This window comes from Macaca mulatta, chromosome 16 (genome assembly GCF_049350105.2).
Source record: "Macaca mulatta isolate MMU2019108-1 chromosome 16, T2T-MMU8v2.0, whole genome shotgun sequence".
Classification (NCBI taxonomy): domain Eukaryota; kingdom Metazoa; phylum Chordata; class Mammalia; order Primates; family Cercopithecidae; genus Macaca; species Macaca mulatta.
In genome coordinates this window covers 21,243,886-21,271,135 of record NC_133421.1, presented here as the reverse complement: position 1 = coordinate 21,271,135, position 27,250 = coordinate 21,243,886, and the positions used below count along the sequence as shown (strand labels likewise).

General features: G+C 41.2%; 1 protein-coding gene across 4 annotated transcripts in view; it reads right to left on the bottom strand.

Annotated features, from left to right (window-relative positions):
* The window catches only part of SPECC1 (sperm antigen with calponin homology and coiled-coil domains 1), a 310,488-nt gene extending 283,722 nt beyond the window's left edge, over positions 1-26,766 (bottom strand). For all 4 annotated transcript variants that reach the window (XR_013406174.1, XM_028836114.2, XM_028836117.2 and 1 more), the window contains exon 1: positions 26,701-26,766. The gene's annotated coding sequence lies outside the window, so the exon portion shown is untranslated. The remainder of the gene's footprint in view (positions 1-26,700) is intronic.
* Positions 26,767-27,250: the final 484 nt, after the last annotated feature.

Genomic DNA, 27,250 nt, shown 5'->3' with positions numbered 1-27,250 from the left:
CATGCAGGACTTGTGTGCTGAAAACTACAAAACGCTGATAAAAGAAATCAGGCTGGGCACGGTGGCTCATGCCTGTAATCCCAGCACTTTAGGAGGCCGAGGCGGGCAGATAACGAGGTCAGGAGATCGAAACCATCCTGGCTAACACGGTGAAACCCCGTCTCCACTAAAAATACAAAAAATTAGCCAGGCATGGTGGTGGGCGCCTGTAGTCCCAGCTACTTCAGAGGCTGAGGCAGGAGAATGGCGTGAACCTGGGAGGTGGAGCTTGCAGTGAGCCAAGATCACCCCACTGCACTCCAGCCTGGGCAACAGAGCGAGACATCGTCTCAAAAAAAAAAAAAAGAAAAGAAACCAAAGAAGACTTAAATAGAGAGAAATATACCATGCTTATAGGCTGGAAAACTTAATGTAATAAAAATGTCAATTTTATCCAAATTATTACACAGATTAACATGATTACTACCAAAATCCCAGAAAATTTTTATATAGATATAGACAAAATTATACTAAAATGTATATGGAAAGGCAAAGGAACTAGAGTAGCTAAAACAAATTGGAAAAGAAAAATAAAGTGGGAAAAATCAGTCTATCCAGTTCCAAGACTTACATAGCAACAGTAACCAAGACTGTGATATTGACAGAGGGACAGACATTGATCAATGCAACCAAATGGAGAACTAAGAAAGAAGCACACACACATAAGCCCAAATGATTTCTGACAAAGGTGCTAAAACACTTCAAAGGGGGAAGATATGTTTCTCATTAAATGGTGTCAAGTCATTGCACATCCATAGGCAAAAAGATGAACCTGAATCTCACACCCTACAGAAAAATTAACTCAAAATGACTCAAGGACTTAAATATAAAATGTACATCTATAAAACATTTAGAAAAAGGCTGGGCACGATGGCTCACACCTGTAATCCCAGCACTTTGGGAGGCCAAGGCGCGTGGATCACAAGGTCAGGAGTTTGAGACCAGCCTGGCCAACATGGAGAAGCTCCATCACTACTAAAAAGACAAAATTAGCCGGGTGTGGTGGCACGTGCCTGTAATCCCAGTTGCTTGGGAGGCTGAGGCATGAGAATCGCTTCAACCCGGGGAGCGGAGGTTGCAGTGAGCGGAGATCACACCATTGCACTCCAGCCTGGGCAACAAGAGCAAAACTCCATCTCAAAAAATAAAAATAAAAAATAAAAAATAGGAGAAAATCTCTGGGATGTAAGGCGAGGCAAAGAATTCTTACACTTGATACCAAAGTAAGATCTATAAGGCCGGTCGTGGTGGCTCACACCTGTAATCCTAGCACTTTGGTCAATCTAGATGAAAGGTATATGGGAATTCAGTGCATTATTCTTTCAACTTTTCTATAGGTTTGAATTTTTTTCAGTAAAAAATTGGGGGAAAGGCCGGATGCGGTGGCTCACACCTGTAATCCCAGCACTTTGGGAGGGTGGGGCGGGCGGATCACGCAGTCAGGAGTTCGAGACAAGCCTGGCCAACATGGTGAAACCCGGTCTCTACCAAAAATATAAACAAATAGCCGGGTGCGGTGGTGCATGTCTGTAATTCTAGCTACTCAGGAGGCTGAGGCGGGAGAATCGCTTGAATCCGGGTGGTGGAAGTTGCAGTGGGCCGAGATTGTGCCATTGCACTTCAGCCCGGGTGACAGAGCGAGACTCCATCTCAAAAGAAAAAAAAAAGAATATCAAACACTAACTTTAGAAACTATTTAAAGGAGCCAGAATTTAATTGTATTAGTTTTTAGGCAATTTTTATGCTCCATGGCATTGTTAAACACAAGAGAGCAATCAGCGAACAATTAGTGGAGCTCAACAGCTGTTCAATGTGATAACTGTTGAGGAAGACAGCCCTGTCAATATCACTGTCATTTGAGGCTGACAAGAAGCACACCCAAAGCTGTGCCTCCTTGAGGAGCAACATGAGGGGTTTAACACTGTTCGGGTGTCGTGGTTTGGATATGGTTTGTTCAGCCCCACCAATCTCGTGTTGAAATTTGTCCCCCAGTACTAGAGGTGGGGCCTTATTGGAAGGAGTCTGAGTCATGGGGGCATATCCCTCCTGAATGGTTTGGTGCCATTCTTGCAGGAATTAGTGAGTTCTTACTCTCAGTTCCCACAACAACTGGTTGTTAAAAAGAGCCTGGCACCTTCCTCCATCTCTCTCTTCCTCTCTCACCATGTGATCTCACTGGTTCCCCTTCCCTTTATGCAATGAGTGGAAGCAGCCTGAAGCCCTCGCCGGAGGGAGATATTGATGCCAGGCTTCTTGTACAGCCTACAAAACCATGAGCCCTATAAACCTTTTTTCTTTATAAATTGTCCAGCCTCAGGTATTCCTTTATAGCAAGACAAATGAACTAAGACGGGGGAAATCAACTTCATTAAAATAATCTATGCAGTCCACGAAACAAATACAAACAAGAGGCTCCAGAGGTGGGAAGCCAATCCCAGAGTTCCTACAACACAGTATCTGAAAATTCCAGTTTCTAACCAAAAAAAAAAAATATATATATATATATAGGCCGGGAGTGGTAGTTTATGTCTGTAATCCCAGCACTTTGGGACACTGAGGTGGGCGGATCACCTGAGGTCAGGAGTTCGAGACCAGCCTGGCCAACATGGCAAAACCCTGTCTCTACTAACAATACAAAACTTAGCCAGGTGTGGTGGTGGATGCCTGTAATCCCAGCTACTCAGGAGGCTGAGGCAGGAGAATGACTTGAACCCAGGAGGCAGAGGTTGCAGTGAGCCGAGATCGCCCCACTGCACTCCAGCCTGGGCAACAGAGCAAGATTCCAAAAATATATATATATATACACACACACACACACGTAAATTTATGTGTATATATATACACATACACATACATACATATATATACACACATACATATATGTATATATAAGGCTTGAAAAGAAACAAGGAAGTATGAACCATACTTTCTGTGGTTATGATAGGGTGGGTTATGACAGGGGGAAGCAGACAAGGGAAACTGCAAGTGAGAGCAAACAGTTACCAGATTTAACAGACTTTGGAGTAACCATTATAAATGTGTCCACAGAATTAAAGAAAAGCGTGATTAAAAAAGGAAAGTAAAGTATCATAACAATATTACTCCAAATGGAGAATATCAATAAAGGCATAGAAATTATAAAATATAATAAAATGGAAATTCTTGAGTTGAAAGGTAATAACTAAAATTTAAAATTCACTAGAGAAGGTTCATATTTGAACCGTATTTGAATTCATATTTGAAACTATATTTGAACTGGCAGAAGGAAAATTTAGTGAGACAAATATACATCAATAGACATTATTCAAATGAAAAACAAAAAGAGAAAAGAATGAAGAAAAATGAACAGAATCTCAGCAAAATGTGGCACACCATTAATCACATTAACATATGCATACTGAGAGTACCGGAAGGAGATGAGAAAGAAAAAAGAGGAAGAAAAAATATTCAACTAATGGCCAGTAACTTCCTAGATTTTTTTTTAAAGCAATAACCTATACAATCAGGAAACTTAATGAATTCCAAGTAGGATAAATACAAAAAGAACCACAAACAGATACGCCATGGTAAATATGCTACAAGTCAAAAACAGAAAATCTTGAAAGCAGCTAGAGGAAAAGTTATAAGAGAACCTCACTGATAAAAGAACCACAATAATAGAAACAGTTGACCTCTCATCAGAAACAATGAATGATAACATATTTAAAGTGCTCAAAGAAAAAAAAAATTCCTATATACGACAAAGCTATCTTTCAAAATATACATCCAAAAGCATTGAAAGCGGGGTCTTGAAGAGTTATTTGTGCATCCATGTTCATAGCAGCATTATTCACAATAGCCAAACGGTAGAAGCAACCCAAGGGTCCATCAACAAATAAATAAATAAAATGTGGTATATGTATACACAATGGAATATTATTCAGTATCAAAAAGGAATGAAATTCTCACACATGCTACAACATGGCTAAACCTTGAGAACACTATGCTAAGTGAAATAAGCCAGCCACAAAAGGACAAATACTGTATTACTTCACTTGTATGAAATACCTAGAGTAGTCAAATTCAGAGATAGAAAGTAAAACAGTGGTTCCAAGGGCTGAGGGAGGGAGTAATGGGGAGTTATTGCTGAATGGGTACAGAATTTCAGTTCTGCAAGATAAAAAGAGTTCTGGAGACAGATGGCGGTGAGGGTTGTACAACAATATAAATATACTTTATACTACTGAACTGTAGACTTAAAAATGATTAACATGGTGAAACCCCGTCTCTACTAAAAATACAAAAAAATTAGCTGGGCGTGGCGGTGGGCGCCTGTAATCCCAGCTAGTTGGGAGGCTGAGGCAGGACAATCACTTGAAACTGGAAGGCAGAGGTTGCAGTGAGCCGAGATTGCGTCCTGCACTCTAGCCTGGGCAATAACAGTAAAATTCCGTCTCAAAAAATAAAAAATGATTAAGCAGGAGGCCAGGCACGGTGGCTCACGCCTATAATGCCAGCACTTTGGGAGGCCAAGGCGGGCAGATCACTTGAGACCAGGAGTTTGAGACCAGCCTGGCCAACATGGCAAAATCCTGTCTCTGCTAAAAATATAAAAATTAGCCAGGCATGGTGGCATATACCTATAATCCCAGCTACTTGTGAGGCTGAAGCACAAGAATCGCTTGAACCCAGGAGGCAGAGGTTGCAGTGAGACAACATCACACCACTGCATTCCAGCCTGGGCGACAGAGCAAGAGTCTGTCTCAAAAACAAAAACAAAAACAAAAACAAAAAGCAAAACCAAAAAATAATTAAGCAGGCAACAAGAGATTGCTGCTGAGAAGGAGAAAGATGTGAAGGACCGAGGCTGATGAGAGCACAAAACTTTTTTAAAATTTTGTAATGATTAAAATGGTAAATTTTATATGTATCTTACCACAATAAAAAAAAAATGGGGGGGGGGGGCGGTGACAGGAAATGAAGGTGAAATAAAGACATCCCAGAGAAACAAAAGCAGAGAATTCGTTGCCTTAGAAGAAACACTAGAGAAAGTTCTTCAGGCTGAAAGCAAGTGACCCCAGAGGGTAATCTGAATTCACACAGAAAATCAAAGCATACCAGTAAAGGTTATTCTATAACTATGACACTAAAAATGCATACTTTTTCCTTTCTTCTCTGAATTGATTTAAAAAGCAATTGTATAAAATATTATATATAAAGCCTATTGTTGAACCTATAACATATACAGAAATATACTTGCAATATATTTGCATATAACTGCACAAAAAAGAGAGTTGGAACAAAGCTGTTATTAGACTAATGAAATGACTATAGATAGCAAAGTAATATAACAACAGGGAACTTAAAAATAAAATTTTTAAAAATTTAAAAATAATAATTACAACAATAGTACAGTTGGGTTTGTAATATTAGTAGACATGATACAAAAATACCACAAAAAGGGGAGAAGAGAATAGAACTACATAGGAATAACATTTCCATATCTAACTAGAATTAAATTATAAATCTGAAGTAGATTCTGGTAAGTTAAGATATACATGTTAAACCCTAGATAGTAAAAAGTAGCCCACATAAACATAATGAAAAAATAAATAAAAGAATTAAAATGTTTGTATTAGTTTCCTCAGGCTACAGTAACAAACTACCACAAATTGAGTGGCTTAACAGAACAGAAATGTATTTTCTCCCAGTTCTGGAGGCTAAAAGCCTGTAATCAAGGTGAGTCCAGGGCCACGCTCCCTTTGAAGGCTCTAGGAAAGAATCCTGCCTTGTCTCTTCCAGCTTCCGGTGGTTCTCAGGAACCCTAAGTGCTCCTTGGCTTGTAGCTGCATCATTCCTAGCAACCAGAAAGAAGGAAATAATAAAGATTATAGCAAAAAATCATGAAATCAAAAGTAGAAAAACAATAGAAAAAATAGGCCGGGCGCGGTGGCTCAAGCCTGTAATCCCAGCACTTTGGGAGGCCGAGACGGGCGGATCACGAGGTCAGGAGATCGAGACCATCCTGGCTAACCCCGTGAAACCCCGTCTCTACTAAAAAAAAAATACAAAAAACTAGCCGGGCGAGGTGGCGGGCGCCTGCAGTCCCAGCTACTCGGGAGGCTGAGGCAGGAGAATGGCATAAACCCAGGAGGCAGAGCTTGCAGTGAGCTGAGATCTGGCCACTGCACTCCAGCCTGGGTGACAGAGCGAGACTCTGTCTCAAAAAAAAAAAAAAAAAAACAACAATAGAAAAAATAAATAAAACCAAAAGCTAGTTCTTTGAAAAAATCAACCAAGTTCACAAACCTTTTAGCTAGATGGACAAAAGAGAGGGAAGACTCAAATTACTAGAATCAGAAATGAAAGAGGGGACATTACTAATGAGGGTTTAGAAAAGAATACTACGCACAAATGTGTGCCAACAGATTAGAAAACTTAGATGAAATGGACAGGTTCCTAAGAAGACATCAACTACCAAAATTTACTCAAGAAGAAAGAGATAATTTGAATGAGCTATAACAAGGGAAGAGACTGAATTGGCAATCAAGAAACTATCCACAAAGAAAATCCCAGACCCAGAAGATTTCACTGTGAAATTATTTCAAACTTATAAATATAAATTAACATCAGTTCTTCACAAACTCCTCCAAAAAAAAGAACAGATCTCTATTCACAGGTGATACAATCTTATACTTAGAAAATCCTAAGGAAACTACTAAGACACTATGATAACTAATAAACAAGTTCAGCAAGGTTGCAGGGAGGGAGGAGGGAACACTTCCCAACTCATTTATGAGACCAGTATTACCCTGATACCTAAATCAGGCAAAGATATCACAAGAAAAGAAAACTACTCACAGGTGTCTCTTCTGAATATGGATATGAAAATCCCCAACAAAATACTAGCAAAACAATTTCAGTGACATGTGAAAAGAACTGTATACCATGACCATATGGGATTTATGCAAGGAATGAAAGGTTGGCTTAAAAGTTTAATATCTGAAAGTCAACTGTTAATATCAATAGTATAAAAGTCATATGATCAACTCAATAGACATAGAAAGAGCATTTGACAAAATCCACCACCCTTTTGTGATAGGAATAGAAGGGAACTTCTTCAAACTGATAAAGGGAAAGTACTAAAGACCCACAGCTAACATCATACTTCATAGTAAAAGACAGGATGTTTTACCCCTAAGATGAGGAAGAAGACAAGGATGTCTGCTCTGCCACTTCTATTAAACATTGTACTGGAGCTTCTCTTCTAATGCATATTATTCTATTTTAATGCATATTAAAACCATAATTAGGGTAATTAGGCAACAGAAGGAAAGAAAAGGCATCTAGATTGGAAATAATAAATAAAACTGTCTCTATTCACAGGTGATACGATCTTATATTTAGAAAATCTAAGGAAACTACTAAGACACTATGATAACTAATAAACAAGTTCAGCAAGGTTGCAGGATAGAAAACAAATATACAAAAACCTATTATCTTTCTATACACTTGCAGTGAACCCAAAAATGAGATTAAGAAAATAATTTCATTTACAATAACATCAAAAAGAATAAAAGCACTCAAAAATAAATTTATCCAAATAAGTGCAAAACTTATACTCTAGAAGCTATGAAACACTGTTAAAAGAAATTAAAGGTTTGGCCAGGCACGGTGGCTCAAGCCTGTAATCCCAGCACTTTGGGAGGCCGAGACGGGTGGATCACGAGGTCAGGAGATCGAGACCATCCTGGCTAACCCGGTGAAACCCCGTCTCTACTAAAAAATACAAAAAACTAGCCGGGAGAGGTGGCGGGCACCTGTAGTCCCAGCTACTCGGGAGGCTGAGGCAGGAGAAGAGCGTGAACCTGGGAGGTGGAGCTTGCAGTGAGCTGAGATCCGGCCACTGCACTCCAGCTCGGGCAACAGAGCGAGACTCCGTCTCAAAAAAAAAAAAAAAATTAAAGGTTTAAATAAATGAAAAACTATCCCATGTTCATGGATCAAAAGACTTAGCATTGGCAATGCTCTCCAAATTGATCTATAAATTCAACAAAATCCTTATCAAAATCCCAGATGAGGCTGGGGGTGGTGGCTCATGCCTGTAATCCCAGCTCTTTGGGAGGCCGAGGCAGGCAGATCACCTGAGGTTGGGAGTTCGAGACCAGTCTGACCAACATGAAGAAACCCTATCTCTACTAAAAATACAAAATTAGCCAGCATTGGTGGTGCACGCCTATAATCCCAGCTACTTGGGAAGCTGAGGCAGGAGAATCACTTGAACCCAGGAGGCAGAGGTTGCAGTGAGCCAAGATCGTGCCATTGCATTCCAGCCTGGGCAACAAGGGCAAAATTCCATCTCCAAAAAAAAAAAAATCCCAGATGACTTCATTGTTGAAATTGAAAAAATTATTCTAAAATTCACATGGAATTGCAAGGCCTTGAGAGTAGCCAAAACAAACTTGAAAAACATGAACAAAATATAGGATGACTCACTTGCCAATTTCAAATGTTACAACACAGCAACAGTAATCAAGACAGTGTGGTACTGGCACAAAGACGCATACATACATACACACATATATACACGTCAATGGAATAGAATTGAGAATACAGAAACAAGCCTAAACATCTATGGTAAGTGCTTTTCTATATTTTTCTTTCTTTTTTTTTTCTTTTTTCTTTTTTTTGTAGATTTAGAATCTCACTATGTTGCCCAGGCTGGTCTTGAATTTTGAATTTCTGGGCTCAAGCAATCCTCCTACTTTGGCCTCCCAAAGTGCTGGGATAACAGGCATGAGCCACCACATCCAGCCCAAATGATTTTCAGAAAGGTCAACAAGACCATTCTTTTCAACAAATAGGTCTGAATGTAAGATCCAAAACTATAAAACTACTAGAAGAAAACATAAGGGAAAACGCTTCAAGACATTGGTCTAGGCAAAGATTTTATTGCTAAAACCTCAAAAACACAGGCAACAAAAACAAAAATGGAAAAATAGGACTTTATCAAACTAAAAATCTCCTGCACAGCAAAGGAAACAATCAACAGAATGAAGAGACAACCTGTAGAATAGAAGAAAATATTTGCAAACTATTCATCCAGCGAGGGACTAGTATCCAGAATACACAAGCAACCAAAATAACTTAACAGCAAAAAAGCAAATAATCTGGTTTTTATATGGGCAACAGATCTGAATAGACATTCTCAAAGGAAGACACACAAATGTCAGTATCATTTTGCCAGTACCACACAGTCTTGATTACTTGTTACTGTATACATTTTTAAATTAGGAAGCATGAGTCATCCTATACTTTGTTCTTGTTTTTCAAGTTTGTTTTGGCTATTCTGGGAGTCTTGCAAGTATAAAATAGCCAACAAGTATGAAAAAATGTTCACCATCACTAATCATCAGAGAAACAAAAATCAAAACCACTATGAGATATCCTCTCACTCCAGTTAGAATGGCTATTATCAAAAAGACCAAATATAATAGATGCTGGCAAAGATTTGGAGAAAAGGGAACTCCTATACACCATGGGTAGGGATACAAATTGGTAATGGCCATCATGGAGAATAACACTGAGGTTTTTCAAAAAACTGAAAATAGAACTACCATATGATCCAGCAACCCTATTACTGGGTATTTATCCAAAGGAAAGGAAGTCAGTATACTGCAGAAATGTATGCACTCCCATGTTAATTGCAACACTATTCACAACAGCCAAGATAGGGAATCAATCTAAATGTGCATCAACAGATGAATGGATAAAGAAAATGTGGCATATACACTCAATAGAATACTATTCAGCCATTAAAATGAATGAAATTCTGTCATTCCCAGCAACATGGATGAACCTGGAGGACATTATATTTAATGAAATAAGTAAGGCACAAAAAGATAAACAGTGCATGTTCTCACTCAGACATGGGTGCTAAAAAGAAAATGGAGTCATAGAATTAGAAGGGGAGGCTTGGGAAAAGTTAATGGATAAAAATGTACAGCTATATGAGAAGAGTAAGTTTTAATGTTCTATAGCACTGTAGGGTGAGTATAGTTACCAATAATTTATTGTACACGTTCAAAAAGCTAGAAGAGATTTTGGATGTTCCCAGCACAAAGGAATGATAAATGTTTGCGATGATGGATATCCTAATTACCCTGATTCGATCATTACACATTGCATACATGTATCAAATTATCACTCTGTACCTCATAAATATGTATAATTATTACATGTCAACAAAAAAAAGAAAAAAAGAAAATTAAAAGAAAACCCACATAATGGAAGAAAGAAAATATTTGCAAATTATATGTATCTGATAAAGATTTAATATCTATAATATATAAAGAACTCCTACAACTCAAGAACAAAAACAACAACAAAACAACCCAATTCGAAAATGGGCAAAAGTCTTGAATATACACTTATCTAAAGAAGATACACAGTTAGCCAATAAAGACATGAAAAGATGCTCAACATCACTAGTCATCAGGGAAATATAAATCAAAACCACAATGAGATACCACTTCATACCCACTAGGATGGTTAGAATAAAAAGCCAGGTAAGGATGTGAAAAAATCAGAAACTTCATTCGCTGCTGTTGGGAATGTAAAGTGATGCAGCCACTTTGGAAAACAGTCTGGCAGTTCCTCAAATTATTAAATATAGAGTTACCATATGACCCAGAAATATTCCTCCTGGGTATATAACCAAGAAAAATGAAAACATATATCCACATAAAAACTTGTACATGGGCATTTATAGCAACATTATTCGTAACAGCAAAGGTGGTAACAACCCATATGCCCACCATCTGATGAACACGTAAATAACATGTGGTATATCCATACACTAGAATATTATCTGCCCATGCAAGGAGTGACATCCAGCTACATGCTACAAGGATGAATCTTGGAAACCTTATGCTAAGTGAAAGAGGTCAGTCACAAATGACCACAGATTATGATTCCATGCCTAGGAAATGTCCAGAATAGGGAAATCTATAGAGACAGAAAGTAGATTAGTGGTTGGGTGGGGCTGGGAGGACAGGTAGTATAGTACTTTCCCAGAGCTGCTGGAACGAAGTACCACAAACTGGGGAGCTTAAACATAGAAATTGATTTTCTCACAGTTCTGGAAACTAGGAGTCTGAGATCAAGGTGTCAGCAGAGTTGGTTCTTTCTGAGGGCCCTGAGGCAAGGCTCTGTCCCAGGCCTCTCTCCTTGGCTTGCACGTGGCCATCTTCTCCCTGCATCTTCACATCATCTTTTCTCTGTGTGTGCCTATGTCCAAATTTTGATTGGCTCATTCTGGGTCATGGCCAATTGCTGTGCCCAAAGTCTACTTCCAAAAGAACAGAAGACAGAACACTGAATACACAAAACTTATAGTCATTTTAATGTCCGCTTTTCCTATGAGATTGTGCACACACAAAAGTGGGGTTTTCATCTGCATTGAGCAAGGTTTAATAAGGAAAACAGAATTCAAGAGAAGCAGTTCAATAGAGGGAATTTAATATGGGAACTAATTACAAGGTTTAGGGCAGCACTAAAAAGCCAATTGGGATGGTGCGTCAACCCAGAGATTGGCAACACTGGGACTCTATCTGCCACCCATGAAGCTGGAAGGATAAAGGAGGAGGGGCTAGTATCAGAGTCCACAAGCCAGTGTCAGAGTCCTTGGCTGGAGCTGGGATCGCCCTAGAGACCCTGTGCAAAGCAGAAAACAAGGGGAAAATCCCTGGCTTCTCCCTTCCTCCCACCTTTCAATCTCCCACTAGTGCTTCCGACTAACCATACTTGGCCAGAGACGGTTGACAAGGGACACTGCAAAATGAAGTTTGTAGGAATCATCTCCCTCTGAGACAGAGAAATACGGAAGGGTAGGAAATGAGTCAGAGGGTAAAGAGAAAAAACTCTGAATACTGTCTTATTTATCTTTGTATCTCCAGTGCCTAATCTGTCTCTCAAAAAAGGAAATCAATTGAGAGAAACTGAAAATTCCAATTGAAATGCAAGAATGGAGAATTATGGAACTAGAGGGAAGAGAAAAATTTATTCCACTTAGAGTAAACAAGAATGGATTCACAAAGGACATGATGAATGAAAAGTTATAGAAATAATGGGCAAAGATTTGCCAGAGAAATTAAAAAGTGGTAAAGTCAGCCATGCTGTACAATCTGAAGGCACAATGCATGAAAGTGTTTCAAGAAATGACAAGATTTAAAGTCAAATTCTAAGTGCTTTTCCAGAATTTCTCAAGACAATTATATAGCTACCCCATTTTATTAAACTAATAAAACGGAAACTTATTAAACTTTCTCATTGTATTAAACTAACATATGCCCTGATAGCAAATGATTCTGGAATTCCTAGAGTAAAATCTACTTGGTCAAAGTTTATTGCTCTTTTAATATTCTGCTGACCTCCTTTTGCTATTTTATTTAGGATATTTGTATACATATCACATGTAAATTTGGTCTATAATTTACATTTTGGGGCTTATACTGTTCTCTTTTTATTCATTTTTTGAAGATTTCTAAACCCCAGTATCCATATACTGCTCTTTATCAGGGTTATTTTAACTTTGTAAAATTAGCTGAGATGCTTTCCATGTTCTTGCTTATTTTCTGACACATTTGAATAGCATAGGAGTTATCACCATCAACCTTGGATTATTTAAGCATTCACAATTCCATGTGTGGATTTTTTATTCAGTCTCTGTCTTGTCATTCCTGCTATCAGCACAGAACCCAATCTCAACTTTCCAGCTACATTGAGCTAAACTCTCACCTCATAGAATTTGCAGATGAAGTTCAAAAGGACCTTTGCCTTTTCCTGCCTCGCCCTCTTCCCCTTTCATTTAGACATCACCTTCTTCTAGAAAGTCTTACCTGACATGTTCTGCTCCCAATCTCTGCTGCCCAATTCTGTGCTCTCCCGTGTCCTGGCCTGCCATCCTCTTTAGTAACTGCCTGCTCCCTCATCTGTCTCCCCACCCAGACATTAAGCTGAATAGACTGGATTTGTGTCTTGTCCATCACTATAATCTCAGCACCTAGTACCTAGTAGGTACTTACCATGTATTCATTAGCAGAATGTTATGTATAACCTTGCACCCTAAAAACAAGAGAAGGAAGACAAAATTAAGTCTAAGACTATGGTTTAGAACATGGATCAGCAAACTACAGTCTGCAGTCCAAATCCAGACCAAATGAAGAGACCATATTCATTTACATATCGCCTATGGCAGCTTTCACACTACAGGAGCAGAGCTGAGTAGTTCCAAGGAAACGAACAGCCCTGCAAAGCCTAAAATATTTACTCTATAGCTCTTCACAGAAAAAGTTTTCAGATCCCTCGTTTAGAACTCTTGCTCACATGCAATTTCACTAACCTTTTTTTTGTTTGTTTTTTGTTTTTTGTTTTTTTGGCAAAAAGGAATGAGCTGATCCAGAAAAGGTTGAAAAGAATGAATAATTACTGCTGAAAGAGGGTGCATACAGTCCATCAGTATTCTATTGCCATGCTAACACCCATCCAATAGTGTCATGAGACGCAGCAGCCACTACTGTGTTCTCAACGTCGAGTCCATCCACCCCATAACCATATCCAAGCAATCTTGGGAACATCATCACCATGCTTGTTTATCCTCAAGGTATTGCCTCACATACAGCAGCAGCTGGTCATAAAGTCAAATGACACTAGTGACCAGGAGGTCAAGAGAATGAGTGAGGACAGGTGGGTAGGCAGCCCAGGCCCTAGCAACAGCAGGAACTCATCCCTCAGTCTCCCTAGCCAGGACTGAAATACCTTTAACTTTTTCAAGAGAGACTAGGAATCTGGATTTTTATGTGAAATATCTTGATACTAGATGTTGTCAACAGACATGTCAAAAGGTAAAACTAGAGAAGTTCATGAGGCAGATTGACTATTCAGGTTATAGAATTAAGGATTTTTATCCAACACAGGTACCAACCAAAAAGCTGACGTGTAACATGTCGGGAGAAACTACGTGCACCATCAAAACATCAACAAGGGGCTAATGTCTAAAACAGTCTAATTCCAGTTGAAACATGGGGAAAGGACATGAACAGGCAACTTATGTCAATGGAAACTCAAAAAGATAGCAAGCATATATAAAGGCAATCTCAAGTTCATTAGTAATCAAAGAGATGCAAATAAAAAGAGGGAAACTGCTGCCAGGCACCGTGGCTCACGCCTGTAATCTCAGCACTTTGGGAGGCCAAGGCAGGCGGATCACAAGGTCAGAAGATCGAGACCATTCTGGCTAACACAGTGAAACCCCGTCTCTATTAAAAATACAAAAAATTAGCCGGGCGTGGTGGCAGGTGCCTGTAGTTCTAGCAACTCAGGAAGCTGAGGCAGGAGAATGGCGTTAACCCAAGAGGCAGAGCTTGCAGTGAGCCGAGATCACGCCACTGCATTCTAGCCTGGGCGTCAGAGCGAGACTCTGTCTCAAAAAATAATAAATAAATAAATAAATATAATAAATAAATAAATAAATAAATAAATAGAGGGAGACTGCTAAAGTCTAGAAAGCTGAATGATACCAAGTGCATGCGAAGATCGGGGCCTTGGGAATCCTTGTGTGCTGCGGGGGAAGGTAGTGGTGCAGCCACCCTTGAGAGCAATCTGGCAGTACTTGGTCATATTAAGTACAGGCACACACCACGACCAGGCAGTCCTATTCCTGGGTCTAAATCCCAAAGGATCCTCACACAAGTCCATAAGGAAATATGTACTAGAGGTTCATTCAGCATTACTGCGAGTGGGAATCAACCTGGGTGTCTATCTCCAGGAGACGAGATGGGCAAAATGTGGTGGACACTAAGACCAGAGTCACCAAGTAACAGGGATGGATGGTGAGTGACAATGCTAAGATACAGAAAAAAGGCTAGAACATGACACCATTCATGTAAATTAAAAACATATGCACACAGGCCGGGCGTGGTGGCCCACACCTGTAATCCCAGCACTTTGGGAGGCCAAGGCGGGTGGATCATGAGGTCAGGAGTTCAAGACCAGCCTGACCAATATGGTGAAACCCCGTCTCTACTAAAAATACAAAAATTAGCTGGGTGTGGTGGCAGGTGCCTGTAATCTTAGCTACTCGGGAGGCTGAGGCAGGAGAATCGCTTGAACCTGGGCAGCAGAGGTTGCAGTGAGCCAAGGTCACGCCACTGTACTCAAGCCTGGGTGACAGAGTGAGACTCTGTCTTAAAAAAAAAATATATATATATATATATATGCACACAAAACAGTATACACATGACCCCTGAATAGCACAGGTTTGAACTGCCTGTGTCCAATTATATGTGAATTTTCTTACACTTCTGTTACCCCTGAGACAGCAAGACCAACCCCTCTTCTTCTTCCTCCCCCTCAGCCTACTCAACATAAAGATGACAAGGATGAAGACCTTTATGATAATCCAATTCCAAGGAACTAATGAAAAGTACATTTTCTCTTCCTGATGATTTTCTTAATAAGATTTTTCTTATCTCTAGCTTACATTATTGTAAGAATATGGTATATAATACACATCACACACAAAATAAATGTTAATTGGCTGTTTATGCTATGGATAAGGCTTCCAGTCAAAGTAGGCTGTCAGTAGTTAAGTTTTGGGAGAGTCAAAGTTTATACACAGATTTTCAACTGTGCAGGGAGCCAGTTCCCCTAACCCCCTCATTGTTCACGGGTCAACTATATATACACAAAAGCATTATATGAACCTCATTAGAATAGTCGTCTATGGGGAGAAGAGAATGAGAGTGGGATAAAATGGAATGAGTAAAATGAACCAACAAATGCATGAACAAGCAAAACAACAGAGGGCCTTGCATGGGCCAGTGATGATAAAGGGCTAAGAATGAGAATATAATTAATTCAATTTCTCACACCTAAGGTCTAAAACCAAGGAAAGGGAGGGCTGGGCACAGTGGCTCACGCCTGTAATCCCAGCACTTTGGGAGGCCGAGGCAGGCAGATCACGAGGTTAGGAGTTCAAGACCAGCCTGGTCAACACAGTGAAACCCAGTCTCTACAAAAAATACAAAAATTACCCAGGTGTGGTGACACATGCCTGTAGTCCCAGCTACTCAGGAAGCTGAGGCAGGAGAATTGCTTGAACCCGGGAGGCGGAGGTTGTAGGGAGCCAAGATCACACCATAGCACTCCAGCCTGGGTGATAGAGTGTGACTCCGTCTCAAAAAAAAAAAAAAAAAAAAAAAGTTAAAGGGAGGAAACTAGATACAGGCTGACTAGATACAGCCTTTAGAAAAGATGATTTGACAATCTAAGCCCACACTCAGGTTGAATGAAATTGAAAAGCCTTTCAAACTAAAACATTTAATTACACCATCTGCTGCAGACAGAACTCAGACAACTCAAGCAGGTAATGTCAGCTTGGTGTTTTATATCACCACCCTCAACACCCTCAACACAGAATAAAAATCAGCTGCATGTGAAGCAGTGACTAGAATGAAGAAGAGGCTGCTTCCTACTTCCTTCTAGCGGTTCTTTCCAAAAACATTAATAAGCACCAACTCTATGCATGTCGCCCTGCAGGGAGGCATGGGGTATATAACTATGACTTACTGTTCATTCCTCAAGGAATTCCCAATCTTGTGGAAGATTATACATAATGAGACAACAAAAACTATCCAATAAAACTGCAGAAGAGAAGCTAGTGATGAACGGCCCTGTGAGCAGAGCCGATGGCAGTTTGGGGAAGAGAGACCAACACCGACTGTGGTGATCAGGGTGGCTCTGTGGGAAAGCTAGAAGGGAAGTGACAGATCTCTGTGCTGGATGATGGGCCACTACCATTTGTAAGTGGCTAATTAAAGACCAGTTAAGAGAAAAAGAATTTTGAATGGTTGACTAGTCCCTCTGTGCTCTGTCACTGACACCCTCTCAAGGCTGCTGAGCATGTGCCATGCTATGGCTTTATCCAACATCAGGAAATGTTCTCCACTGACAGTTCCACCTGAACACAAATGTGTTCTTTCTTCAGAGAGGGTGAAAAATTCATGACCATCTGGCTGGGAGAAGTGATTTCTAGGTACAGCGTCCATCCTTTTCTGAGGAACACAAGAGGAAAATATTGCAGAAAAGAGTTAACATAGCAGGCCTAAGACTGCTTTTTTGAAAGAAAGAAGGAGAGAGAGAGAGAGAGAAAGAAAGGGTCTTGCTATAAAAGAAAGAAAGAAAGAAAGAAAGAAAGAAAGAAAGAAAGAAAGAAAGAAAGAGAGAGAGAGAGAGAGAGAGAGAAAGAAAGAAAGAAAGAAAGAAAGAAAGAAAGAAAGAAAGAAAGAAAGAAAGAAAGAAAGAAAGAAAGAAAGAAAGAAAGAAAGAAAGAAAGAAAGAAAGAAAGAAAAAGAAAGAAAGAAAGAGAAAGAGAGAAAGAGAGAAAGAAAAGAAAAGGAAGGAAGGAAGGGAAGGGAAGGGAAGGGAAAGGAAAGGAAGGAAGGGAGAGGAAAGGAAGGAAGGGAAAGGAAAGGAAAGGAAGGAGGGAAGGAGGGAAGGAAGGAGGGAGGGAGGGAGGGAGGGAGGGAGGAAGGGAAAGGAAAGGAAAGGAAAGGAAGGAGGGATAGAAGGAAGAAAGGAAGGAAGGAAGGGTCTTGCTGTGTTGGCCAGGCTGGTCTCAAATTCCTGGCTTCAAGAGATCCTCCTACCTTGGCCTCCCACAGTGTTGGGATTATAGACACGAGCCATTGTGCCTAGCCCAAGACTGTTATTCTTAAAAAGTCTCATAAAAAGCATGGTTAACCTTTGGCTGGCATCCAGGAACTTAGATTTCAGAAGGGTTCCCACCATCCAAGCTGGAAAGAGGGACTCACTGTGCCTAAGTTATTGTGTGGTTTATGCTGAACTCCTGCTTTTCTTCAGGGAGCGTGGAATGTGGTATTTGCTGGGCAGAGGGGGCTGGCATGACCAGCCCTCCAAAAAAATCCTGGGTGTTGGGTCTCTAGTGAGTTTCCCTGGTAGACAGCATTTCACATGCGTTGTCACAGCTCCTTCCTGGGGGAGTTAGGCACATCCTGTGTGACTGCACTGGGAGAGGATGCTTGGGAGCTTGTGCCTGGCTTCCTTTGGACTTGACCCCATGCACCTTTCCCTTGCCTTTCCCTTTGCTGATTGTGCTTTGTATCCTTTCACTGTAATAAATTACAGCCATGCGTATACCACATGCTGAGTCTTCCAAGTGAACCACCAGATCTGAGCGTGTTCCTGGGGGCCCCCAACACAGAAATAAATTATAAAAGAAAGGACTGAGCATGGTGGCCCATGCCGGTGCTTTGGGAGGCCGAGGCAGGAGGACCACGTAACCCCAAAAGTTCAAAGTTACAGTGAGCTATGATTGTGCCAGTGCACTCCAGCCTGGGAGACACAGCAAGACCCTGTCTCCAAAATAATAAACTAAACACATACTTCTGCCTTCCAAGTGTCTTAAAATTCAATGGAATGGTAGAAATATTTTTAAAACACTAAATCAAAAGAAACCTGGAAAACAAGAGTGAGTGCCAATGGCCAACTAAAATGTCTAGGAAATTTCTGAAAAGTAAAAAGTACTCAGAACCAGATTACCTAAGCAAACCACAGCCCAATACAAGCTTGGGAGGAGGCTGTCATGCAGAGGGAAATGGTAACAGGTTTCTGGGAACAGGCTTCTAACAGCAGATAGAATGAAGAGCAGAGATGGACTCTGACAAGGTGATTAACTGGGGAACTGTAGTCAGAATGGCCAGGACTGTTGGACCCTTCCCCTCAACACACCCTCTCATATGGAATACACACGCCACTCAGCAGCATACCACAGCTCTTCCACAATCACAAGAGGCAGGCTACGGCTAGTAAGACAGACGGAAAAACAGGAATTCTCAAACTTCGAAGATGAACACATAAAGAATCACCAAGTTTTTATTCAATATCATGAAGCAGGGACACGGAATCAACAGCAGAACACATACCCAAGTGAAGATAATGACTAGAGCACACAGAATAAATTATTAGATATTCTTGGGAAGATCTGAGGGGACATTATATCTACGAAGAGCAAGCAGTTGGTATGTGACAATCTCTACGATACACCGTGAAATAAAAATACAGGGCGAAGGGCAGAGAGAGGATAATGCTACTCTTTGTGCAGAAAAGGAGAAATGGAGAATCTGATTCATATTTGCTTGTATTTGCATGAAGAAACTTTGGAAGCTACATAAGAAACTAATAACAACGGTTACCTGCTTGTAAGGCAAGAGAAGTAAGAGGATAGGAATGGTAGGGACACCTTTCATTTATGCCTTTTTAATACAGTCTGGTTTTGAACACTGATTATCTTACCTATTTCCTTTTTTTTTTATTTTTTTATTTTTTTGAGATGGAATTTCTGTCGCCCAGGTTGGAGTGCAGTGGCACAATCTCGGCTCACTGCAAGCTCCGCCTCCTGGGTTCACACCATTCTCCTGCCTCGGCCTCCTGAGTAGCTGGGACTACAGGCGCCCACTACCAAGTCTGGCTGCTTTTTTTTGTATTTTTTTCAGTAGAGATGGAGTTTCACCGCGTTAGCCAGGATGGTCTCAATCTCCTGACCTCGTGATCCGCCCACCTCAGCCTCCCAAAGTGCTGGGATTACAGACATGAGCCACCATGCCTGGCTTATCTTACCTATTTCAAAAGTTAAATTATAAAAAGTAGAGACCCAGAAACTTAAAAATATAATAATCAATATTTTAAAACACTCAAGAGATGGGCTAAAGAGTTGACTGAACAAATCTAAATATTAGATTGGTGACCTGCAAAATCAGCCCAAGGAACATACCAGAATATGGCCTATAAAGATAAAGAGACAGAGCATTTCAGCTGGGCACAGTGGCATGGCAGGGGAATCACCTGAGTCCAAGAGCTCCAGGTCACAGTGAGCTGCACCATTACACTCCAGGCCTGGGCAACAGAGCAATACCCTGTCTCAAAAAAAATTTAAATTAAAAAAGACAGAACATTTGAGAGAAAAAGAAATGATTATTTCAGGAAACATGAAAGATAAATCAAGATATTCTAATTCCCAAGTAAGAATAATTCCAGAAGCAGAAAATAGAATGGAGACAAGGAAACACTCAAAACTTCTCCAGCACCACAGAAATGTGTATTAATCTTTAGAATGAAAGGGACTACCAAATGCTGATCAGGAAGAACAAAAAATACGACTCTTAAGCCGGTGTGGTGCCCAGGCACGTGGCTCACGCCTGTAATCCCAACACTCTGGGAGGCCAAGGCAGGCAGATCACCTGAGGTCAGGAGTTTGAGATCAGTCTGGCCAACATGGTGAAACCCCGTCTCTACTAAAAATACAAACGTTAGCTGAGTGTGGTGGCACACACCTGTAATCCCAGCTACTTGGGAGGCTGAGGCAGGAGAATTGCTTGAATCCAGAAGGTGGAGGTTGTAGTGAGCTGAGATCATGCCACACTCCAGCCTGAGTGACAGAGCGAGACTCCATCTCAAAAAAAAAAATCCACTCCTAGACAAATAGTAAATTTTAGAACACCAAGGAGAAAGAAAAAAAATTGTAAAGCTTCAGAGAAAATAAACAGATTAACTACAAAGAAACAAGAGTCAGATTGCATGTACTTCTTCCTAGATACCAGCAGATAACAAAGCAATATCTTCAAAATTCAGGAGGTTTTAACATAGAATCCTATACCCAGTCAAGAATATTCACATGGAAAAGCAAAATAAAAAACATTTTTTAAACATGCAAGGGTTCAGAAAGTTTACCACTCACAGAATCCCTGAAAACAAAACAAAATAATCACTTAAGGACTCACTAAGCAAAACAAATGAGATAAAAGCACCAATGATGTACAAATAAACAGAAAAATTTGCAATTTACCTAAATAACTGTTAATGCATAATGTATGAAAACCCAAAAATTTAATATGGGACAGAAATAAAATCATAAGATTCTTTTTTGCTTTACTCATGGAGAGTTCACATAAACAGATTATCTTTTAACAGCAAGAGAAAAAAATGTTTAGATATGTGTGAAAAACTAAGGGTACCAAAACAGTGCCAATTCATTTATCATCAGGAAAATCCAAATTAAAACCACAATATCCACCAGAATAACTAAAAGGGAAAAGACAGAAATTACCAAGAGCTGGCAAGAATGTGGAGCAACCACATATATTTCTGGGGTAAATAAGTTGGTGCAACTACTACTGAAAATTATTTGCTAGTATCTACTAAAACTGAGCATATGCACAGACTACGACCAAGCAGTTCCACTCCCAGATACACACTCAACAGAAATGCATATACTCACTCAACAAAAGACATGTACTAGAGTGTTCATGCACTTACTATTCATAATAGTCAAAAACTGCAACCAACCAACTGCCGATCAAAGTCAAATGTATATCTACATTAGGGATACATACAATGGCATATACACAGCAATGAGAATGAAATGAACCAGCCGGGCACAGTGGCTCATGCCTGTAATCTCAGCACTTTGGGAGGCTAAGGAGGGCAGATCACTCTAGGTCAGAAATTTGAGACTAGCCTGGCCAACATGGTTAAACTCCGTCTCCACTAAAAATACAAAAATTAGCCAGGCATAGTGGTTGTAGGCCTGTAATCCCAGCTACTCAGGAAGCTGAGATGGCAGAATTGTTTGAACCTAAAAGCCGGAGGTCGCAGTAAGCCGAGTTCGAACCACTGCACTCCAGCCTGGGCAATAGAGTGAGACTCTGTCTCAAAAAAAGAAATCAAAAACACAAAAGAAGATGGCAGGAATAAACCGCAAAATATCAGTAATCAAAATAAATATAAATGGGCTAAAGCCACCTATTAAAAGACAAAGATTTCACACCCATAAGGATAGCTACTATCAAAAAAAGAGAGAGAGGCCGGGCGCGGTGGCTCAAGCCTGTAATCCCAGCACTTTGGGAGGCCGAGACGGGCGGATCACGACGTCAGGAGATCGAGACCATCCTGGCTAACACGGTGAAACCCCGTCTCTACTAAAAAATACAAAAAACTAGCCGGGCGAGGTGGCGGGCGCCTGTAGTCCCAGCTACTCAGGAGGCTGAGACAGGAGAATGGCCCGAACCCGGGAGGCGGAGTTTGCAGTGAGCTGAGATCCGGCCACTGCACTCCAGCCTGGGCGACAGAGCGAGACTCCGTCTCAAAAAAAAAAAAAAAAAAAAAAAAAAAAAGAGAGAGAGAATAACAGATGTTAGCAAGGATGTATAGAAACTGGAATTCTCATGCATTGCTGGTGAGAATATAAAATGGTTCAGCCTCTGTGGAAAACAGTATGCTGGGTCATCAAAAACTTAAAAATAGAAGTACTACTTGATCCAACAATTCTACTTCTGGGTATATACTCAAATAATTAAAAGCAGGGTCTTGAAGAGATATTTGTACACCCATGATCATGGCAGCCTTATTCATAATAGCTATGATGTGGAACCAACACAAATATCCATTGACAAATATATAAATAAGCAAAATGCGGTGTGTACATTCAATAGAATATTAATTAGCAATAAAAATGAAGAAAATTCTGACACATGCTACAACATGAATGAACCTTGAGGACATTATGTTAAACGAAATAAGTCAGTAATAAAAAGACAAATACTATATGAGGTACTATATTAGATACTCATGCAAGGTACCTAAAATAGGCAAATTCATAGAGACAAAAAGCAGAATGGTGGTTGCCAGGGGCTGGGGTAATGGATACAGAGCTTCAATTTTGTAAGATGAAAAAATTCTGGAGATTAGTTGCACAACAATGTACACACACTTAACAATGGTGAACAGTATACTTAAAAGTGATAAATGGTAAAAAATAATAATAATAATAAATAAATTTTATGTTATTTTACCACAATATTTATTAAAAGACAAAGATTAAGTAATTAAACAAAATCCAACTATAAGCTAATGGTAAGAGTAATAATTAAAGAAGACACAGAAAATCGAAAATAAGTGAATAGAAAAAGATATTCCATATAAATGCTAACAAAAAGCAAGTATAGCAATATAAAGAGAATGAACAGCAAAAATAATAAGATGGCTCATCTATTCCCAAAAGGTACAATTCCCCAAGAAGATATAAGAATTGTGAACCTTTAAGCATATAAGACAGCTTCAAAAATACATTTAAAGAAAGAAATATATATTAAACATAGAAATAGAACAAAAACCCCTACAAGAATCATAATGGGAGTCTTCAAAACAACTCTCCGAATCAACAGGTCAAACAGAGAAAAAAAATAAGTTAAGGATGCAGAAAACCTGAATTATAATCAATAAACTTGAGATTAATATAGAACTGTATACCCAATATACTAAGAGTTCAGGGAACAGTCGTGACTGACAGTGGACGGCAAATTAATTTATTTGTAATCTTTGTTTTTCTTTCAGCACTGTGGCAGAATAGAGATCCCAAAACCTTCCAGCTACAAAACATCTTTTTTAAGTGCTAGAAAAAAATATAAAAATAACTCTGAAATCAATAGAAGAAACATGGTGAAACCAAAATTCTCAACACAGGGAGAATAAAAGCATCTTCAGATATTACAAAAACAGAGAATTGATCATCACTGTAGTAATTTCTTTTTTTTTTTTTTTTTTTTTTTTTTTGAGACGGGGTCTCACGCTGTTGCCCAGGCTGGAGTGCAGTGGCGCAATCTCGGCTCACTGCAAGCTCCGCCTCCTGGGTTCACGCCAGCCTCCTGAGTAGCTAGGACTGCAGGCGCCCGCCACCGCGCCCGGCTAATTTTTTGTATTTTTAGTAGAGACGGGGTTTCACTGTGGTCTCGATCTCCTGACCTTGTGATCCGCCCGCCTCGGCCTCCCAAAGTGCTGGGATTACAGGCTTGAGCCACCGCGCCCGGCCCACTGTAGTAATTTCTAAAGAATGTACTTGAGGGAGAAGGAAAATGTTCCAAAGAAAATCATCTGTGATACAAGAAGGAATGCAAAGTGAAGAAATGGTAAACAGGTAGATAAAGCTAAAAAATGTTGACCCAGAAAATAACAAAAACAATAGCAATAATGTCTCGTTGGAAGGCTTAAAGTAAAAATACAACTAAGGCCAAATGTGAGGTAAGTGGAATGAAAGAATTAGAAGTCCTTGCCTTGCTCACAGGACTGATTAAATAAATGAGCCAAGTTTTCCATCCAAACAGCTAAAACTTGAACAAAATAAGCTCAAAATAAGTAGAAAGATAAAAAACAGAAATTCATGACATAGAAAAATAAAAAATCAATAGAATTAATCAATAAATCCTGGTTAATAAAAGCTGGTTCTTTGAAATGATTAATAAAATAATCATTAAGCAATTCTGATCAATAAAAAAGAGAAAAGGTACCAAAAAAAGTACTGTATCAGAAAGAGAACATACAGGTACATACAGATACGTAACAGTCTGTTTTCTTACACAGAATACTATATACAACATTAGGCTAGCATATATTAAAATTCAATAATGTTAACGATTTTCTAGGAAAATAGAAAATATTAAATTGAAGAAACAGAAAAACTGAGAAAAATGAATGATCATGAAAAAAATGAAAAGGTAATTAAATACTGATATTAACTTCCTAAAAAAACACCAGCAGCAGCCCAGGCAGTCTGTAGTCAAGTTCTGCCAAACTTGAGGGAACAGATAATTCTTCTATTCCAGAGCATAGAAAATGATGGTAAGTTTCCCAATTTAATCAGAGAGAACAGCCTAATCCTAATTATGAACACAGATAAAAATGGGGTACACTATGCCAATCTCAGATACCAAAATCCTAAATAAGATGCTAGCTTATTGATGTGAACAATCCAAAAGTGCATTTTAAATTAGCCCAGGGTTTTAGAGAGAAAATCTAGCAACGTGACCGCTTACGTTAACAATTTTAAGACGAAAATCTACATGATCAATGCATGCTACACAAAAGCATTTGGGCAAAAAAAACAAAACAAAACAAAACAAAAAACCCACCCCTGACTTTTTAAACTTTTAGTAATTAGGCATAAACGGAAATGTACTTAATGTGATAGAATACACTCGGTGAAGATACAGAGGGAATGCGTCCTAAAACCAGGCCCGAGACAAAGATTCCTATTTAACCTTAATAGTCAACGCTGCAGCGAGAGTAATCTCTGGAAGACAAGACAAACATGAGAGACGTCTGTTGTTCAACAGACAAGAAGATCACCTACTTGGAAGAGGCAAACGAATCAACTGAAAAACTATTAAAACTGAGACAGGGTTTAGTATGGAGGCTCAGCTTCAGCTGTAGTTTGGGCTACCAAATTCAACTCGCTTGCTTGGAGAGTTAATCCTGCAAAGCTAATTTCTGTTGAGGTATTAGGATTGGCAAGCCTTGCTCCTCCCTCCTCCCTCGTCCCCCATCTTCAACACTGAAATAACACGGTGTTTGAAACTGGATTAAAACTGCAACAGGGTTTAGTATGCAGGCTCAGCTTCAGCTGTAGTTTGGGCTACCAAATTCAACTCGCTTGCTTGGAGAGTTAATCCTGCAAAGCTAATTTCTGTTGAGGTATTAGGATTGACAAGCCTTTGCTCCTCCCTCCTCCCCCGTCTTCAACACTGAAATAACACGGTGTTTGAAACTGGATAACAGAATCTTCCAAAAACAAAAATTGCCCTGAAGGGCTGACTTGTGCCCCTACGCAAAAAAAACACTTTATCTGCTGCCTGCAGCTCCTACGGTTGCTGGTGGATAAGCCTGTCAACCAGCTCGGCGTAATTCTTCCTGCAGAGGGCAAGGAAGAGCACCTTCACAGAAAGATTTTTTTCCGAACTGTATGCCGCTTATTACATAAACTTACGTGCTGGCAAATGGTGCTCCAGCAAAATAAGATATTCAGAGTCAAACTTCCTTAGAAAAAAAAAAAAAAGCACGCACATAACACTAATTTCCTTGCACGGACATTGGGGAAGGAGGTCGTTACTGCCGCGCGCCCGCAGGTCCGCACCACTGGGAAACCCACGGGCACCGCGCGCTCCCCCGGGTCCGCCAGGTGCACTACACCGGGCGCCCCACCTGACCCGGGATGCGCAGCCCTAGACCTTCCCGGTCACCCAGGCCAGGAAGGGGTGGGAGCGCGGTGGACGCCGAGGGCCAAGGGCTTCTCGGTCCTCTGCACCACGCAGCACCCCCAAGGCAGCACCAGGGAGGGTGCGGGAGGCTCCCGAGACCCAGGAGCCGGGGCCGGGCGTGCCCGCGCACCTGTCCCACCGCCGCAAGGGCTGGGGTCGCCTCCAGGGCCGCAGCTGTCGGGAGCCACTTGGCCCTCAGTCCCGGGTCTCTGCGACAACCCTCGGGCCCGGAGGCGAGGCGGCGGCCACCTGCCGCGGCCACCTGCAGCACCGGTCCCACTGCTCCGGGCCGAGCAGAACAGGGCAGGACGTCCCTCCTGGGCTGAGGAAAGGGACACGCGCCGAGGGGACCGGGGCCCCCGCGGCGAAGACGCAGCGCGCCTTCCCAGAAAGGCAGTCCCGTGCCTCCGCGACGGACTGCCGGACCCCCGCGCTCGCCCACCCACCCCTGCAGACCGCTCAGCTGAGGCGCAAAGAGCCGGCCGGCGGGCGGGCTGGCGGCGCGGCTCCTACTCACCGGCCCCGCTGGCTCAGCGCCGCCGCAGCCCGCAGCCGCCGCGGCTCCCGGCGCTCACTGATGCTCAGGAGAGGGACCCGCGCTCCGCCGGCGCCTCCCGCCAGCGCCGCCAGGGGGCGAGCGCGACCGCGCGGGGCTCGCTGGGAGATGTAGTCCCCGAACCTCCGCCTGTGCTGTCCTCCTTCAGCCCGCGGCCGGGGGCCCCTCTCTACCGGCGCTCCCTGTCTCATCTCCCTATCTGCTCATCCTCTGTTTGCAGATAATCTATGTTGGGGCGCCCCAGGCCAGATCTGGGCCCCATTTCCGCACTCGAGACCGGCGGTTTTCTAAGGGTGGTGCCCGGACCAGCAGCTTCAGTCTCATCTGCGAACTCGAGAAAATGCAGGTTCTCCGTCCCACCGAGGCTATTCGGTTTTTCCTGCACTAAAACTATGAAGGTGGGGCCCAGCAGTCCGCATTCTTGCAAGCCCTTCAAGTGATTCTGAGGCGTCCTCCAGTTTGAGAGCTATGCTCACGGCCTCCCCTGCGCCCCTCCCGTCATGCCTGTGGC